Raw genomic sequence first — 18,964 nt, 5'->3', positions numbered from 1 at the left:
ATTCTACCCCGCTCTGAGCTCCAGCGTGGAGCTCGACATTCCCAGTGTTCCTGATCCGCGTGTTCTCAGTGCTCCGGTGTGCAGCTCCATGCTGAGCCCAGCATTCCCAGAACATTGATTCTAGAGAACAGCCAACTTTTGGGTATCAGGGAAATCAAGGGCATGGGGTATAGGACAGGAAGGTGGTGCTGAAGTGGAAGGTCAATCATGGTCCCATTGAATGGGCCAGGCAGGCGAGATGGGCAAATAGAACAGATTGTGGATCAGGCCCTTTGGCCCATCATGTCTGCACAGAACTTGAAGCCAAATTAAATTACATCCTTACTGTTTGTACGTAGTTCACATCCCTCTATTCCCTGCATATTTATGTAATTATCGAGGTCTCTTGTATCTTTTAATGGCAGCCCATTCCAGGCACACACAACGCTTTGCTTAAAAAACTTACCCCTCACATATCCCTTAATTCCTTGGAGCAGCACGGTTAGCAGAATGGTTAGTACAGCGCCAGTGATCAGTACTGGGGTTCGAATCCCACCTTGTCTGTAAGGCGTTTGTACGTTCTCCCCATGTCTGCATGAGTTTTCCCTAGGGGCTCTGGTTTCCTCCCACCCTCCAAAATGTACTAGGGATGAGGCTTGTGGGCCGGAAGGGCCTGTTACCGTGCTGTATGTCTAATTTTAAATAAAAATAATGTGTGGCTTTGTGGGCAAGTTTGCAGACGATACGAAGGTAGGTGGAGGAGCAGGTAGCGGAGAGGAAACTAGGAGGGCTGCAGAAGGACTCAGACCGATGAGGAAAATTGGCGAGAAGTGGCAAATGAAATAGAATGTTGTAAAGTGCATGGTCATGCACTTTGGTAGATGAATTAAATGGGCAGATTATTTTCTAAATGGGGAAAAAGATGAAAATTCCCAGATGAAAAGGGACCTGGGAAGGTAAACTTGCAGGTTGAGTCGACGGTGAAGGCAAATGCTGGCATTCATTTCAAGAGGAATAGAATACAAGAGCAGGGATGTGATGTTGAGGCTTTATAAGGCACTGGTGAGACCTCACCTGGAGCAGTTTTGGGCTCCTCAATTAAGAAAAAATGTATTGACATTAGGGAGGGTTCAAAGGAGGTTCACACGGATGATTCTGGAAATGAAAGGGTTATCATATGAGGAACGTTTGGCAGTTCTTGGCCTGTACTCATTGGAATTTAGGAGAATGGGGATCTTATTGAGTCATTTTGAATGTTGAAAGCCACTGACAGAGTAGATGCAGAAAGGTTGTTTCTCAAGGTGGGATTGAACAGAGATGTGGAGAAATTTTTCTGGCCAGAGGGAGGTGAATTTGTGGAATTTGTTGCCACAGACAGTTGTAAAGGCCAGGTCTTTGGGTTTGATAGGTTTTTGATTAGTCAGGGCATCAAAGGTTATGGGGAGAAGGCCAGGTAGGGGGGCTGAGTTGGAGAAAGATTGAATGGTGGGCAGAGTTGATGGGCTGAATACCCTATTTCTGCTCCAGTGTTGTATGGTGTTAAACGTTCTTTCCCTCGCCTTAAATTAATGTCCTTTAGAACTTGAAATTTTTATCCTGGGGAAGAAGATTTTGCCTGTCTACCCTATCAATGCTCCTCCTATTTCTAGATGCAGCAGGCCATGAGATCAGACCACATCCCAGAACCTGCTGCACCTCCAACCAAACATCCCAGTAGAGTTTCACCACTTTAGATCAGGTCTGATGCAAAAGAAAATCAAAACAAATCCAATTGGTCAGTTACCACCAAGCAGTTTTCTCCCAATCGTCAAGGGGCACTGACTCACCAATAACACTGGACAGCAATTTTATTTTCAAAAGGTTTGTTTCCTGAAAAGAAATTGGTGATTATGACAGACAACTTCAAGCTGAGCACATAGCTAATTTCAGATTTGCTGTATCATGTAGGAAGTTGGATAAACATTAAATTAACTTTTATTAAATTTAGCCTGTTTAATCACATAATGATGCTGACATGTTACATTAGTTCAACTGACCTAAAAATGTTTTGCCGCTGATTTTTGTCTGTACTCAGCATCTGATGCCTCTCGTGTCAATGTCCAACAAATGTCGGCCGGCATTGATGGATTCCATTTGTTTTGATCCTGCTTTTCCATGGTACCAATGTCCTGATGAAACTTTTCACCGTGTTCATCACTGACTGCACCAAGATCAGCAGGGAAGTCGTCCAAGAGCGAATGCAGAAAATGTATTGTCAGTGACATGTTGTATTTCATGATTTTGTCTGACAGGGAATCACAAAAAATAGGTTACATCTAAAAAAAAGTACACGATAGGAAAATTTTAATGATCAGCAGCTTAAAATTCATAAAATACACCCCAAATTATTCAATAAGCAAAATCTTCAGTGTCCAGTGTAACCTGCTCACCATGGATTTCACAAGGAGCTGAATTCCAGTGGAGAGGTGGGAGTGACTGCCCCTGACATTGAGGGTGACATCAAAAAACCCTGGTTAAAATGGAGTAAATAGGCAGCAATGATTGGGATCATACCTTGCAATTCAGAGAAGCTCGACATCATTCAGGACAACACTTGGAATCATTCACCATTCTAAGTCTCCATTCATTCAGAACAGGTGCACGGTGCCTGCAGTGCGTACACCCTCCTTCAAGAAAGAGAAGAGAAGCAGCTGTATAGGGAAGTCCATCGCCTGCTCATTCCCACCACCTTGACTTGGATTATACTGGGGGTCCTTCATTGTCGCTGGGTCTAAATCATGGAACACCTTCCCCAAAAGCAGCTTCGCTAGATTAACTACAGTGGTTGCACAAGACACCTCTCCCTCCTTCTCAGGACAGTTAAAGATGGACAATAACTGCCGGACTTGTCAGTCATGCCCAGATCCCATCAGAATTTTTTTTTTATAATTAAGTTTAATGGATTCTTTAAGGCAGGGATTGATAGGTTCTTAATTAGCCAGGGCTAATGGGGAGAAGGGTGGGTAGTGAGGAAATGGATCAGCAGATGATTGAATGGTGGGGAAAACTTGATGGGCTAGATGGCCTATTTCTGCTCCTAGATCTTATGGTCTTGTTTTATGGTGAACTTCAGCAAAAAGGCCATGGTTAGCAAAGAAGGTTGAGAAAGGATACAGCAGGTCATTGATCAGGTGGATAAATCATGATTAAATGGCAAGGTAGAATTGATGGGCTGAATGGCCTATGTTGTGGTCTTTTCTTTGAATCTAGCTGGATGTAATTACTCTGGGATCATTAGGTAGGATATTTAATCTGAATGACCCATGATTTACCTGATCTGGGGAGAGTTGATGGCACAGAGTAGGAGGAGCTTTGTTCTGGTTCCAAGTGTGCTTTCCTTCCCTTGGAAGAGTGTGACAGGATGTTGTAGGGAGGAGCTCAATATCCATACCCATCCTGTTGGGAGTGTGAGATGGGAAATTGCAGACATCGCTTTACTTGATGTTGAACTCCTTCTGCCCCATCACAGGTGTGTACGATGGAGCATCACACCAAAAGACATTGTACTGTTGTCCTAGCTGAATGCGAATTCTGACATTTAATGACGCCATTCAGATGAATAAAAACAAGTAACTGGTGAAACTAAGCAATATGACGCACTTCTTTTAAAACAGGTTGGTGCTCAGTTCCCTTTTCCACTCAGTGGGAGGAGAGAGCTGTACTTCCCCTTTCTTCCTGTGCCTAAGCTATGAACCGATTTCAAAAGAGAGGATAATGAAACAGATTTTATTCAGATGATATCCTTTGCTTGGTAGCTCTGAATTCACGAAACCTCTGAGGCACACCTGTCCAATGAAATCTGCCTGTGATTCAACAGGGGAATATCTAGGTGAGGTCACAGTGCGCAGTTTATCAGCTGACTGGTGGCCCGATCTGCAGACATGGTGGTTTGTATTGAGGACACAGGGTAAATCTCTGTCCTACCTCATCATGCTCTGTGGGATCTTCAGCCCCCACCTGAGTGAAGAGGTGGAATGGCAGCAATCGTAACTGAGCGTTTTGATGTTAGAACTGGCCAATATTCTTCTTGTCATGGCAATCCATTCTTAGCGCCTCCAGTTCTCATTCTAGTGGACTGCGCATTCTTCTCCTTACTACCTTGGCCCTAAACTCAAACCTACCCTCATATCTCCAACCCATCACTCAGTGGTCACTTGTAAACCTTTCTTTAAATCCAAACTCTTTGACTGAGCATTTGATTGGCAACCCACCTGCCAGTCAAAACAAACTTTAATGCTTTGGTCATCACACCAGGGTTAAAAATGCAGAGGAAATGACCTACAGGGAAGGATGCCCCCCCCCCCCACCACCAGTGCAGACCAGCAAGGGGCTCAGCGGCTGAGGGACCCATACAGGTAGCGGGCAACGTGGTTGGGGGACCCTCATGGGCTGTAGGCTGCTGGACTTTGGCACATGGGAACCAGACATCGCAGTCGGGATTCAAGAGAGTGCTGAGGGCAAAAAGGGTTCCCGAAGGGCCTCAAATGCTGAAGGCTTCATGATCATGTCAGAGGTTTGGATCTGGACTTGGGATTCCGATGGATCGAACAGGAGTCTATGCGGCCACAAAGGGAGTGCCGGTGTCGAATCCATGGACCCTCAGAGATGCTGAAGGGATTCTCTTTTGCTTCTCTTTCTCTCGTACTGTAAGGGTGACACGAATGCCAACTTTTTGTCTACCTGACCACAGGCAGAAGTTAAAGTATATATCATTTATGTTACATATTTAATGTCTTAAAATGTGACAATGGAAGGAACCTTGAAATGTGCTGGTGGAAAGAGTAGATAGCTTCAAGTTCTTGGAAATAAACATCTCCAACGTCCTGACCTGGGATAAGCATATTGACGTGATGGTCAGGAATGGCCAGCTTGTGGTTGGATCGAATGGGATAAGGCAGATATCCTGTACTGACACAGATGAGTGATCACACCAAAGACATCACAGCACTGAATGGCAGGAACAAGGAGAGGTTCTCGCTTCTTTCTTGTGACGAAATTTTTACAGGATGCTTGTGCAAACACGAATTACTCACAACATCCAACATGTTACGGCTTTACACAGGAAGCAAGGCATATAGAGTTACGCGAGACTGAAAGCGGCCCTTCAGCCCATCGAATCCGTGCCCAACCTTTAACCCATTTATTCTTAGGGATCAACCACTCATCCCCACACTAAGGCAGTGGTTCTCAACCTTTTGGGGCCGAAGTCCCACCTGGCTTCCGGCCTAACATGCCATGGCAATGACTGAGCAATATTTTCAAGTCAAAGGCAGTAAGAATCGCGTCTTTATCTAATTTACTTCAACAATTGTAACGACCCACATGGAAACCTGCTGTGGCGCACTGGTTGAGAACCAATGCCTTAGGGGAAATTAACCTGCCAACCCACAAGTGCTGGGAGCATCCAGAGGAAACCCATTAGGTCACAGGGAGAGCATGAATACTTCACACAGACAGCACCAGTTCCCTCTCCAAGGCACAATGGAACGCAGTCAGTGGGATTCCAGGTTCCAACCACAGACTGTTAAAAAGGTTCATTCTTCATATCGCTCTTAATGTTCATCTCCTGCACTGCACCTTGATGTGAGGGTCGAGTTTTCTGCAGTCAGAATCTCCAGATATTGGAAGGGCATGTAGCAAGGAACTGGTTTCTCCGGTGCCCTCTATTGTCCTCTGGTCAGTGTCCTGAGCCTGAATGTCACTGACACACGCACTCACACAGGACACAGCCACACATATACGCACATGCACACACACACACACACACACACACACACACACACACACACATGCACACACTCAGGACACGTCCACACATGCACACACTCATGGACATACAATGGACATCTATGTGCGCACACATGATATGCCCACACTTTCTCACATATGCACGCATACACATATATTCACACACACACACACCCCAGAGATCTGTGGAAGCAGAGTCATTGTATATATACCATATGGAGACTGTCCGACACTTGAACTACAAGGGAGTCAAGTGAGAAAGTGTGATGTTGCGTTTTTTTTGTAATAAAATGTAAAAAATATTTTTTAAAACATCTATATTTATTAGCCAAAGCAGAACTTACTCAGCAGGTAATTCTTTCCATCCACGTAGAACAGATCAGTCCCAACTTTCTACCATGGTTTTGCTGGTACATTAGTTATTATCATGGGTTCCTTTGTCTGCTTTGCGTGATGTTTCAAACAGGTCTCAAACCATCCTGTCAATGTCAGTGTTTATCCCTGGCCAATAAACAGCAGTTCCTGCTCTCCTCTTGCACTTTTCCATTCCAAGGTGCCCCTCGTGCACCGTTTTCACCATCTCTCGTTGCAGTGATTGAGGAAAGATCATCCTGCTCTGTCTGAGTAGACGCCCATTGACAACACTCAGCTCAGCTCTGATGTTGTAGTATGGCTGACATTCACCTCTAGGCCATCCTTGATTCAGATTCTTGATTACTTTCTGTAGAACTGTGTCCTTTACTGTTTCAGCTGCGATCTGCTTGGACTTCATTCCAGATACGGGAAGAGATTCAGTGATCAGATTCACGTGGAAATTCACATATGTTTCTGTGGAACTCACATTGTGTGCTTCATTCTGCGTTGTTGCCCTGGATAATGCATCAGCTAACACAATAGGTTTCCCTGGTGTGTACTCCCTCTTGACTAGGCTTAGGTTTTCACATGCTTTGTCACCCAGCAGTGATTCATCTGGGTCTACTGTGAACCTGAGGTGGTGCTTTTTACCTTTAACGTTCACCTTGAGTTTACACGTACCTTTCGTGTTAATGCTCTGTCCATTGTAGGCTTTGAGCTGTACAGGATTTGCATGGATGTATGGCTTTATCTTCATTGCCCTGATATCGTGCTCACAGAACAAATTGACTTTTGCCCTTGTGTCCAGCTTGAAAGGAATATTTGTTCCATTTGTATGCAATGACACAGTCCACTTATCCTGCTCAACTCTTTTCATACTTGGTTGTTCAGTGCCCGTTGGTTTATCATCTACCTGCACTACCAAGCCAAGGAAAAGTTTATCACTGAGAGCAGTTCCTTCTATAGTGTGTACAGTCTGTACGCTTTCACATCTGTTTTGTTTCCCTTTGGAAAAAACATTGCTTTGTATAGTGATTCAGCTCTTTGTACTTATTACAGACTTCCATAGGCTGGGCATGTTGAATGCCACAGCGTTTGCACTTGAATTTTCTCCATCTTTTTGTTGATTCCTCTATCTCATTTTTTGTTTATATGCGTGGACACCCACTGTAGCTATGGCCATGCCTTCATTTTTATCAGCTTTTGCACTCTCACGAACCTTTTTGCATGCTGCAGAGCTAATTCACTGGTGTGGTACATCTTCACAGCTCCAACTCGCATCAGCCTCTCTCTCACTTTCTTATCAATAATCCCGAACACAATTTGATCACAGATCATTAAATCTTGCAGTGATCCAAAGTTGCATGATCTTGCTTTGAATTTCAAGTCTGTTATAAAAGTTTCAAAGCTCTATCGCTGCAGCTGCTTGCCCGAGCAAAATACGTTCCTCTCGAACGTTTCATTTTTCATTGGTGAACAGTGTTAATTTTAGTAGCTCACCCACATGACAAGTGAACCGGTGCCAGCAGCCACGGGTAAGTCTGCAGCCAGTGGCATCCATGGAAATGCTCTGTCCGGGGCAAGGCCGTGGTCGGGAAGTTGATGTCACTCCTGCCCCACTGGGGAGCTAAGGACTCTGGGACTGGGTGGGCCTCTTGAAGTGAACGATTTCAAACCAGTAAAGCAGTTACTCCAGAACTCTGCAAGACTCAGCGTGTTCTTTTCAGTTTTAGTGGCTTCCAAACCTTTCCCCTTGGGGAGGCCAAGTTGCCAGCTCCAAACCTCAACTCTGTTACATATTCAGACAACGAGTTTGCTGAAGTGTTCCCATCCATCAACATGCCGCAGTTTTCTACGGAAGCCTCCAAACACGGCATGACAAACCATATCCCCACGCAGGGACACCCCCTACATGGCCAGGCCAGACCTTATCTTTGAGAATCTTCATCAACAGAACCTTCACAGCCGGGGAGGTGGACAGCCAAATATTCACCGCCACTCTTGTGAAGCAAGTTCTCCTCCTCTTGGCCCTAAACCTGAGTGTGTGGTTCCTCACCCCCATCCTCTCGCTTTCGCTTTTTCCAAAAACCTTATGCCAGGAATGTACCCAATGAACCCTCGCTGTTCTCTGCAAGGTAGTTTGCCGTTCCTAAACACTGTGGAAAGAAGCAAAAAAGTCTGCAGATGATGGGACGATAGTAAAAACACACAGAAATGCTGCAGGAACTCAGCCGGTCTCACAGCGTCCATAGGAGGTAAAGGCCTGAGCCCTTCTTCAAGGAATAAGCAAAGACCAGGAACCCCCCCATTTCTTTGTCCCTGTCACCTTTCCCTCTGTCTCCTTTCACAGAGTCAAAATCAATTCTCCCCTCTCCTCTTTTCATATCCAATTAATACCTTTTGGCCATTGGCCTGGACTCCTCTCCCTACCAGTCTTCATTCTTTATTCTGACACCTTCCTGTTCTTTGCTTATTACATGAAGAAAGGCCCAGGTCCAAAACGTCAGTAATATCTCTTTACTCCGTGTATGCTGCGAGACCAGCTGAGTTCCTCCAGCGTTTCCGTGTGTTCTGTGGAGTTCTCTTACCAAGTCCTACTTCAGCTCGTTCACAGTTCATTTTACAAAAGACGTATTCATAAGGGATATGGTCAAGGCTTTAGGATTATGATGGGATTCAGTCGTGCTGGATTTTTGAGAACACTGGTATAGAGAACCTGGACTCTGTCTGTGCAACTGATAATGTGCTTTGCATTCAATGCAGCAGACCAGGGTGGCTAGGTCACAGCCATCCTCTGCTGCAGCTGTGGAAGGTAGAGAGGCCTCCAGGGAGAGGGTGTAAGCCCACGTGCAACGCTTTCTGAAGTCAATCTTGAGAGGTTTTCATGTTTTTATCACACAGTGCAGGCAGTGGAAGGGAGGTCTCCAAAGGTTACATTAATTGCTTATACTGTGTCAAATAAATGTCAGAAGCTTTCCACAAAGTAAGCAAGACTTGTTTTTGTGGGCCTAGATGACATAAGGTCGCAGATCTTATTCCTAAGCTCTGTTTGCGGGTTTTGTTTTTCTTACCTCGAGAACTGTGTGGAGTGGAAGTGTAACCACATAGATGTCACCTATCTGAGGCCTTCAGTGTATGAAACTGTGTAGTGTGTGTCTGCCTTTGATCAGAGCGAAGGTCAGGAACAGCAGCCAAGAGCTGCAGTGTGGAGACACTGCACCTTAGGGTGAAAATCAACTTGAGAACAGCTATGAGGTACACATGAACAGACCCTCGATTCCATACTCAGCCCGCTCCACATCGTCCCTGCTTTCCTTTCTCCCTTCCAGGTCCCTTTAATTCAGCTTCCTTGCTGTGCTCAACCTGGACCTTTCCTCTGGTGGGCCAAAGGGCCTGTTTCTGTGAGATACGATTCAATGTGTCCATACCTCTGGTTGGAGATGCTATCCAAACCCAGGAGGTTTAAGGACTTGGCAGCTACCACGAGTTCAGGGTAGAAATGGATCTAGAAACATGGTCTGAAGAACAAGGGATTATCCGAGCACAGGAAAAATCCATTGCAAGGGAGTAACTGGGGGATGAATTCAACCTTCATAGCTCACCGTTACTGGGATATTTCACAGTGGGCCCAGCACTGTTCTCCACAGGGGTCTGGAGTTCAGTGAGGCAGGGCAGTGACTGAAATCTGACCAGCTTCACCTCTCCCGAGCATGAACAGGACTTACTCAGCTAATGGACGCTGAGCTCTTCATTTGCGTGTGCAATGCAAAGGTCTTCACTTTTGAGCAGATTAACCTCGATTCCCAAGCCATCGCAGAACACCTGAGTCAGGCTGCTCTGCTGCCAAGATGGGCACCTGCCACCAAAATCTCCCTCTGGTGAAATATCACAGCCTCTCGCTGAGATTCAATCCACTCTGAGCTGACACCTGGGCTCAGGTTGGTTTACTGACACATCCTCCAGGCCAATCAGCTGGGATATGCAGTTTGTTTCCATCTCTGATTGATATCAAAAGCATTCGAGTTACATCGACCACATTGCAGCCGCCACCCATCCACCCATCTTCTCTCGGAAACTCAGAATACCCTCCTCTCTCACTTCTATCAGTTCTGGCAAAATTGCTTCAATTGACAACATTATCTCTCTCTCTCTCTCTCACTCTCTCTCTGACTACAGGACAGGCCAGGTTCAGCATCAGAACAAGTCTGATCGGGGGGCACTAGGGTAACTGCACAATCTGACATTTGAAAACTCACTCAGCGGGGGGGAGGGAGTGGTGGTAGTGCCTACCTACCTACCATGAACCTCCTCCTTGCGCCGCCCCCATCACATTTCCCCCTCTCTCCAACATAACAGACAAACGCACTGCTTATATTGCATGGAGAGGTGATGTTAGTAACGGAAGTGCTGCTGCAGATGGGGGGGGTGGGGTGTGGTTACAATACCTCATTTGGGGGAGGGCAATACCCGTGAATGCCCCCCCCCCCCCCGGTGCCGGCCCTGGGACAGGCTGACCAACTGAGGATTTCTAGCATTTTGAGTTGTTAAACAAAATGTTCTCCTGAGTCCTGTCACACATTAACTCCATCTGACCAGTAAAGTCTCTGAGGGCCCTGCAACCAATGAAGGGCTTTACTGCCCTCACACAAGCTGAGCAAAGTTTGTGTCTCAAAGCTATCGAACAAATGGGATCGGTTCATCCATCTTGCATAGGAATAGAAGCAGGATTCGGCTATCCGGCCCATCGGGCCTGCTCCAATTCAATAAGATCATGGCTGACCTGACCGTGGACTCAGATCCACCTACCTGCCCGGGAATGGAGGAATATGGACTACGTGCAAGCAGCAGAGATTTAATTTAATCATGTTCAGCACAGACATGTGAGCTGAAGGGCCTGTTCCTGTGTGGCACTGTTCTACATTCTAAGTAACAGGCATTGTAGGTATCGAGGAACCAGTTGATGGACTGGAAGAAGAACTGAAGGCATTTGACAAGGTGTTGCATCTGAAGTCACTGCAGAAAGCAGGTTGGACGGTGAACAGGTCTTCTTCTGTTTGGCAATGTGGATACAACCTTTCACAGGCACCAAAGGTATGGCCTGCTAGAGTTGATGATAACACCAAGATGTACAGGAAAGCAAGTTGTGAGGAAGGAGCTACAAGGAGGTATGGATAGGTTGAGAGGGTGAGCAAAGGTCTGGCAAATGCACGAAGGCAGAAATATGCAAAATTGTTCATTTTGCCAAGAAAACTAAAAAAAGATAAATGAGAGCTTGTAGGACTTGGAGACACAATGGGATCATTGGTAGAAAAAAATAAATGGGCAGACTATTTTTTTTAAATGGGGAGAAACTTGAAAATACCTAGATTCAAAGGGATCTGGCAGTCTGAAGGTAAATGTATGGTGAGTCGGTGAGGAAGGCAAATGCAAGGCTGACATCCATTTCACTAGGAATAGAAGGGCAGGGGTGTGATGTGGGACCTCATTTGGAGTATTGAGAGCAGTTTTGGGTTCAGAAAAGATATGCTGACATTGGAGAGGGTTCAGAGGAGATTCACGAGGATGATTCTGGAATGAAAGGATTATCGCATGAGGAGAGTTCGACAGCTCTTGGCCTGTACTCATTGGAATTTAGGAGAATGAGAGGGGATCTCATTGAAATGTTGAAAGGCATGGACAGAGTAGATGTAGAAAGGTTGTTCCCCCATGGTGGGAAAGTCAAGGACAAGAGGGCACAACTTCAGGATTGAAGGGCATCCACATAGAACAGAGATCCCAAGGAGTTTCTTCAGCCAGAGAGTGGTGAATCTGTGGAACTTGCTGTGGTTGTGGAGGCCAGGTCATTGGGTGTATTTAAGGGAGAGAACGATATGTTCTTGATTAGCCAGGGCATCAAAGGATATGGGGGAGAAGGGTGGACAGTGGGGCTGAGTGGGAAAATGAATTGGCTCAAGATTAAATTACGGGGTAGACTTGATGAGCTGAATAGCCCTCTATCTTGTGGTCTTAATGGTCTCAATAAGACCTACCTGGAGAACTGAAAGCAGTTCTGGGACTCATAGGCTGGACAGGTTGTCTTGCAAGGTCAGGTTGAACAGGTTCAATTCCAAAGCACTAGAGTTTAGAAGCGCTGAAGAGCTGGCTCTGAATGGGCAACTAAAGCGGCATCGTCTGCAAAGAGTAGTTCACGGACAAGTTTCTCTTGTGTCTTGGTGTGAGCTTGCAGGCGCCTCAGATTGAAGAGACTGCCATCCGTGTGGTACCGGATGTAAACAGCGTCTTCATTGTTGCCAAAATGTTTGGCCTGGAAGTCAGCCTGAAGAAAACTGAGGTCCTCCATCAGCCAGCACCCCACCATGACTACCAGCCCCCCCACATCTCCATCGGGCACACAAAACTCAAAACGGTCAACCAGTTTACCTATCTCGGCTGCACCATTTCATCAGATGCAAGGATCGACAATGAGATAGACAACAGACTCGCCAAGGCAAATAGCGCCTTTGGAAGACTACACAAAAGAGTCTGGAAAAACAACCAACTGAAAAACCTCACAAAGATAAGCGTATACAGAGCCGTTGTCATACCCACACTCCTGTTCGGCTCCGAATCGTGGGTCCTCTACCGGCACCACCTACGGCTCCTAGAACGCTTCCACCAGCGTTGTCTCCGCTCCATCCTCAACATCCATTGGAGCGCTTACATCCCTAACGTCGAAGTACTCGAGATGGCAGAGGTCGACAGCATCGAGTCCACGCTGCTAAAGATTCAGCTGCGCTGGATTGGTCACGTCTCCAGAATGGAGGACCATCACCTTCCCAAGATCGTGTTATATGGCGAGCTCTCCACTGGCCACCGTGACAGAGGTGCACCAAAGAAAAGGTACAAGGACTGCCTAAAGAAATCTCTTGGTGCCTGCCACATTGACCACCGCCAGTGGGCTGATAACGCCTCAAACCGTGCATCTTGGCGCCTCACAGTTTGGCGGGCAGCAACCTCCTTTGAAGAAGACCGCAGAGCCCACCTCACTGACAAAAGGCAAAGGAGGAAAAACCCAACACCCAACCCCAACCAACCAATTTTCCCCTGCAACCGCTGCAATCGTGTCTGCCTGTCCCGCATCGGACTTGTCAGCCACAAACGAGCCTGCAGCTGACGTGGACTTTTTACCCCCTCCATAAATCTTCGTCCGCGAAGCCAAGCCAAAGAAAGAAAGAAGAAGAGTTTAGAAGGATGAGTCAACCAATTATGGACATGCAAGACCCTGAGGGCTTTTAACAGGGTTGAATGAGAAGGGGATGTTTCCTTTTGTGGGAGAACGTTCAGCTGGGATTGCAGGTATCTGTGTAAAATAAGGGCTAACACAGGATACTGCTGGAAAGCTATGATTCATTAGTCACTGATAAAATGTAAAATATAGTTTAGATGCAGAAATGTTGACCTCCTATGAATTAGCATGCAAAGTAATGAATCTTTGCTGCATGGTCTGCTTTGTATCTCTGTGCGGTGTTTGATCTTCACATCAGAGAATGTGTGCATCGGATGAGCGTTTGATGTTGGTGGTACAGATGGTTAGACAGTGAGAATATGTAACAATTGGTGGAGACATTTGTTTTGTTCCCCAATACACAGATGAAATAACAGGAAGAGCTTGACAAATAACAAGCCAGCAGTTCCCACATAAGATGGCTTCCCACTTCTAAAGAAGTGTAGCTGAAATGCATTGTTACATTGACTGACTGCACTTTGAGCACCCTTTCAGCTCGTTGGTCTGGTGGCTGCTAATGTGTTCTCCCTGCTTTGCTAATTGATCTGATTTCCTCCTGTGTGGACGGGTGACAGAGGCCAGCCTAGAAATAGATGCAGGTGAATGCAGAGAAGTGTAAAATGGGGAGATGTGGGAGAAGAAAAAGCTGTAGTCTAGAGGTGTCAGAGTAATGATCGCAAAAAATAAATGTGACTAAGGCACTGAACACAGAAGGCAGTGGTTATTCCCCACTTGGAGTATGGGGTACAGTTTTGGGCTGTTTATTTAAGAAAGGATGTGTGAGCATTGGAGTGGGTTCAGAGAAGATTTTCAAGAATGATTCCTGGAATTAAGGGATTAACACATAAGCAACGTTTACCAGCTCTTGGGCTATACTCCTTGGAGTTCAGAAGAATGAGGTGGGACCTCATAGGAGTATTTTGAATGTTGAAAGGCTCTTGGTAGAATAGATGTGGCAAAGTTGTTTCTCATGGAAGGGGATTCAAGGACAACTTCAGGATTTAAAAGCGTGCTGCAGAGAAATTGCAGAGAGGCATGATCCTCTGGAATTTGCTTCCACAGGCGACCGTGGAGGCCAGGTCGTTGGGTGTATTTAAGGCAAAAAGTGAATAGTCTAGAATTATTTGAATAGTCGTGATATTAAAGTTTTAAAAAATTTTTAGACACGGTAACAGCCCATTTCGGTCCACAAACCCGTGCCTCCCAATTACACTTAATTAACCGACACCCCCAGTACATTTCCAATATGGGAGGAAACTGGAGGCCCCGGGGAAAACCTATGCTAACACGGGGAGAATGTACAAACTTCTTACAGGCAACACAGGATTCAAACCCCAGTCCTGATCGCTGGCGTTGTAATGGCATTGCGCTAACCGCTATGCCAACCGTGCCGTCCCTTAAGGGGAGAAGGCAGGGGAGTGTGGCTGATGGGGAGAATGGATCAGCTCACGATAGAAGGCTGTGAAAGTAGGTCAAGAAATTGTATGCAAAATAAATGAAGGGTCTGATCAGAAGGGTTCACTGTTCCTATTTTCCCCCCACAGATGCTGCTCAACTTTCCAGCAGTTTGTTTTTTTTTTGCTCCAGATTCCTGTGTTTGCAATGCCTCTTTAAAAGGGTATTTCTTTTTAAAGCAGAATGAAAGAGGAGTTGGTCTGATGCAGAATGTCTGAAAGTTTTTGATGAGTAATGAAATAAAGTTTCCACTGTTTGTCAAACAGTGAACAAGTCATCAGAGAAAAACAAAGAATTGTTATTGAACCATGGCCAACTTTGTCAGAAAGCCATTAGAATCAGGTGTCTTGGAGGTAAGCATGGAGCCTGAACCAGTCCAGAATTCCTCAGTCTTGGGAGGCCCTGCCCAATGAGATCCTGGGGTTGAGATAGGCTGGCCAAACTACTCCTCCCTTCGGAGGTCAGGCAGGATCTATGGAGAGTAATGGAGAGTCAACATTTCAGGTCAGCACTCTTTGAGACCTGGGGAAGGGAGACAGCAAATATAAACCACAGGGGTTGCATGACTCTCTGGACACTTCGGCTGATCTTCATTTGCTGAAGAAGAACTTGCGGCAGCCCATGGATTGGCACCTACCAAGAGAAACCTCAGCAGTCACGATGGATTAATCTTTCATTCCTGAAAATGCAAGCAAAGACTGTGGCCAATGCCAATGTCCCTCCTATCCCACAGAAACTCCATACTACACAAGAAGGGATCATTCAACCCATCATGTCCATGCCATTCAATTCCTCCATTTCCAACAAAGCCAAGATAGTCAGTCTTCACTTTGTTGGTCCCCTCCCCTTCCTGTACCCCCATTCCACCTCTCCTGGTTGTCAGCCATTTTAAACCTTCCCATTCCCACACAGAGCTGTTTGTTCTCTGTGCCATTCATTGCCAGGCGAGGCCAAACACATACTTGCAGAACATCCAATTCTGCACCCCATTTCCATGCTCACATGTCTATCCCTGGCTTCATGTACTATTCCACTCAGACCACCCGTAAATTGGAGAAACAATATTTGCTTTTCCGTCTGGCCTCTCTCCAAACGAATGGCACTAACATCGACTTCTATTAGCTCACTCTCCATTTCTCCTTCCTTCCCTTTCCCCTTGTCTTCTTTCCTCCAGCTCTCCATTCCCATTCACAGAGCCATCCCTCCGCCACCTGTTTGCTGCTGTGTCTTCCCTCCCTTATCCACCTACTACCTCCTGCCTGTGGGACTGTGCTCCTCCCTCTGCCTCTCCACCCCCCCCCACCATTTTGTTCAGATGCCTGCCAACATTTAGTGAAGGGCTGGTCCGAAAATTTTGTTTTGTATTTTTACCTTTGCTATATAAAGTGCGCTGTTTGACCTGCTGAATTTCTCCAGCATTGTGTTTTTAAGCCAATGGAATTAAGATTGAATTCCCTTCCCCAATCTGGTTCTACTGGAAATCTGTCCCTTACCCACCAATTTCCAGACTATTCCATGACTTGCTCTTCATTCAAATCCCCTCCCCCTAATTGGCTTCTCCCCTACATCTCTTCACTTCTCATCTTTCACATTCATTGGTGCTGTATCATCTCCTTGGCCTCTCATCAGCACTTACCCCTCTTTTATTCATGCTTGTTTTCCCTTCCTATCTTACTCTTGAGAGAGGGCCCCAACTCAGAACTGTCCAGTGGAAGTGGAGCCCGTTGTGCTCTCAATGCTCAAGGTTCCAGCATCTGCCCCTCTTGTGTATTCACGTTCTTCGACTCAGGGGAAGGCGACTGAGTGGGATTTAAACCAGCCAGTAATCTGTGCTCTGCCGCAGTGAAATTCACCTCAGATTGTTTAGAATTTAAGAACATAAGAGATAAAGGCACAAAGTTGATCAGTCCCTTGTTTGTTCTGCCATTCAGTAAGATCACCTGTGACCTCAGCATCACTTTGTTTCAGACACAAGAGACTGCAGTTGCTGGAATCAGAAGCTAAACTCAATCTCTGAAGAAATCAACAGGTCAGACAGCATCTTTGGGGGAAAAAAATGACTTAGGTTTCAGGCCAGGACCCTTTCTCAAGACTGGAGTGTGGAGAAGAGAAGTTGGTGCAAAAGGGACAGGGTGGGAGGAGTTGGGCAACAACCAGGTGGAAATGGTGAACAGGGAGATATGAAGGAGGATGGAGAGAGGCAGTGGATTGATAGAGGCCAGTTAGAGAGGCAGAAAAGAAAACAAGGGATCAGATGGAGGAAAATGAGTCACATGGGGAAGATCAGAGACAAAGATTGCCAGTGCTGGGATTGGAGACAGTGAGAGCAGTGGGATGGAGAGACCAGATGGGACTGAAGGTTGGGGATGGGGGGGGGGGGGGGGGAATAAGTGCGGAAGAATCCAGAGGAGGGGATGGTGGGGATCAAACCAAAGAGGAGGAGGCTGAGATGGTGGGGGATCTGCATGGGGCTGGGTGGGAGAGTGGAGAAAAAAAGGAGGATGGGTAAGAGGGCAGAGCAGAAGGGATATGGAAGTAGAGAGAGGGAGTTTATTACACCTTTGGGCTGTGGACTGACCAGGTGAAATGAGGAGTTCCCCTAGTTTACAATGGGTTACACTCTGGTAGTGAAGAAGCCCCAGGACAAACAGGTCAGTGTGGGGAGGGGTAGATTATCTGGTGGTGGGGTCAACGAGCAGCTGGGAGAAATGACAGGGCCGAAAGCAGAGGTTGGTTGTGGGTGGACGTTGAAGATGAAGAATCCGCTCCCTGTTCTATATGAAAGGAGAGGGGTCAAGCAAAATGAAGAAATGGATCAAGTACAGGAAATGGCTCTATTGACCACAGTCAAGGGGAAGGTGCATTGTTTGATAAAGGAGAATACTACAGATATCCTGGAATGGAAGGCATAATCTTGAGAGCAGATGAAGCGGAGGCAGAGACAGGGTTGGTGCCAGACTATTTTATGCCCTAGGTTGAGCTGAGCGCGGGGTTGGGGTGGGGGAGAGGTCTGACCGAGCTGAGTGGGGGTGCAATACCTGATGTGATGTTCGACATGCACCGTAAAACGTCCTCCCTCCGCCTTGCATGTTTATGGCACGTTAGTCAGAACCACGTCAGAGGTGTTGTAACTGTTGGAATCTCTGTTGAACAGAGCCCCTCTAAGGTCTGTGCCCTAGATGGCTACCTAGTTGACCTAATGGTAGTGCCGGCCCTGGGTGGTGTAAGGTAAAACATCATGAGATGGGAATGTGTAGGGAGTTACCCTGTACAGGGCAGTAACAAGAAGGGGAGGTGTCCTTGTACTCCTGTTAGGTAAAATATCATGAGATGGGAATGTACGGGGCAGTAACAAGATGTGAATGCATCCTTGTACTTACAAGATAAGAGAGACATTGATGGATTGAGAGGCAGGAAGCTAGCAGGGAAAGGATAGCAACAGTTTTAGTCATTGGACAAGTAATGATATGATGATGTTCTAAGCACATATCCAAGGGTATAAAAAATCACCATTTTGCTGATAACGGCAGAATGCATTCTCCGGCTAACATCGTTAGTCGCAAGTGTTACAATCCGGTAATAAAGAACAAAGAACCCTGATTTCGACTCAGTCTGGTGTTTGTCTCACTCATTCATGAACAAAGCAGACCTAACAGTGGAGAAACTGGGAGAGAGGGATGGGAAAGGTTAAACAGGTTATGACTTTATTCCCTGGAGTGCAAAAGATTGAGGGGAGATTTTTAAAGAGGTAAACAAATTTTGATGAGTATAGACAGACTAAATGCAAGCAGGCTTTTTCCCACTAAGGTTAGGTGAGATAATAACTAGAGGACATGGATTAAGGGTGAAAGGGGAGATGTTTAGGGGGAACATTAGGGGAGACCTCCACACAGAGAGTGGTGAGAGTGCAGAATGAGCTGCCAGCTGAATTGGTAAATGCAGACTCAATTTTAACATTTAAGAACAATTTGGACAGGCTCATGGATGGGAGGGGCATGAGAGTTATGGTCTTGGAGCAGGTCAGTGGGATTAGGCAGAAAAATAATTTGGCACAGACTAGAAGGACCCAAATTACCTGTTTCTGTGCTGTATTGTTCTATAGTTTTATGGTTCTTACAGGAAATA

The 18,964-nt window shown here is 46.2% G+C and overlaps 1 protein-coding gene across 3 annotated transcripts in view; it reads right to left on the bottom strand.

Annotated features, from left to right (window-relative positions):
* The window catches only part of ccr7 (chemokine (C-C motif) receptor 7), a 78,704-nt gene that overhangs the window by 37,938 nt on the left and 21,802 nt on the right, over positions 1 to 18,964 (bottom strand). Inside the window, exons 1-3 of one of the 3 annotated variants that reach the window (XM_069907169.1) lie at positions 3,291 to 3,761; positions 2,533 to 2,645; positions 2,016 to 2,263 (exon numbers count right to left, since the gene is read on the bottom strand). The gene's annotated coding sequence lies outside the window, so the exon portion shown is untranslated. Of the gene's footprint in view, positions 1 to 2,015; positions 2,264 to 2,532; positions 2,646 to 3,290; positions 3,762 to 18,964 lie in introns of those variants that run through there. The other 2 variants (XM_069907170.1, XM_069907168.1) reach the window with 2 other exon arrangements.

Source organism: Narcine bancroftii, chromosome 12 (assembly GCF_036971445.1).
Source record: "Narcine bancroftii isolate sNarBan1 chromosome 12, sNarBan1.hap1, whole genome shotgun sequence".
Taxonomy (NCBI): domain Eukaryota; kingdom Metazoa; phylum Chordata; class Chondrichthyes; order Torpediniformes; family Narcinidae; genus Narcine; species Narcine bancroftii.
Note: the sequence above shows the minus strand (reverse complement) of the source record. Positions and strands in the feature narration are given on the sequence as shown.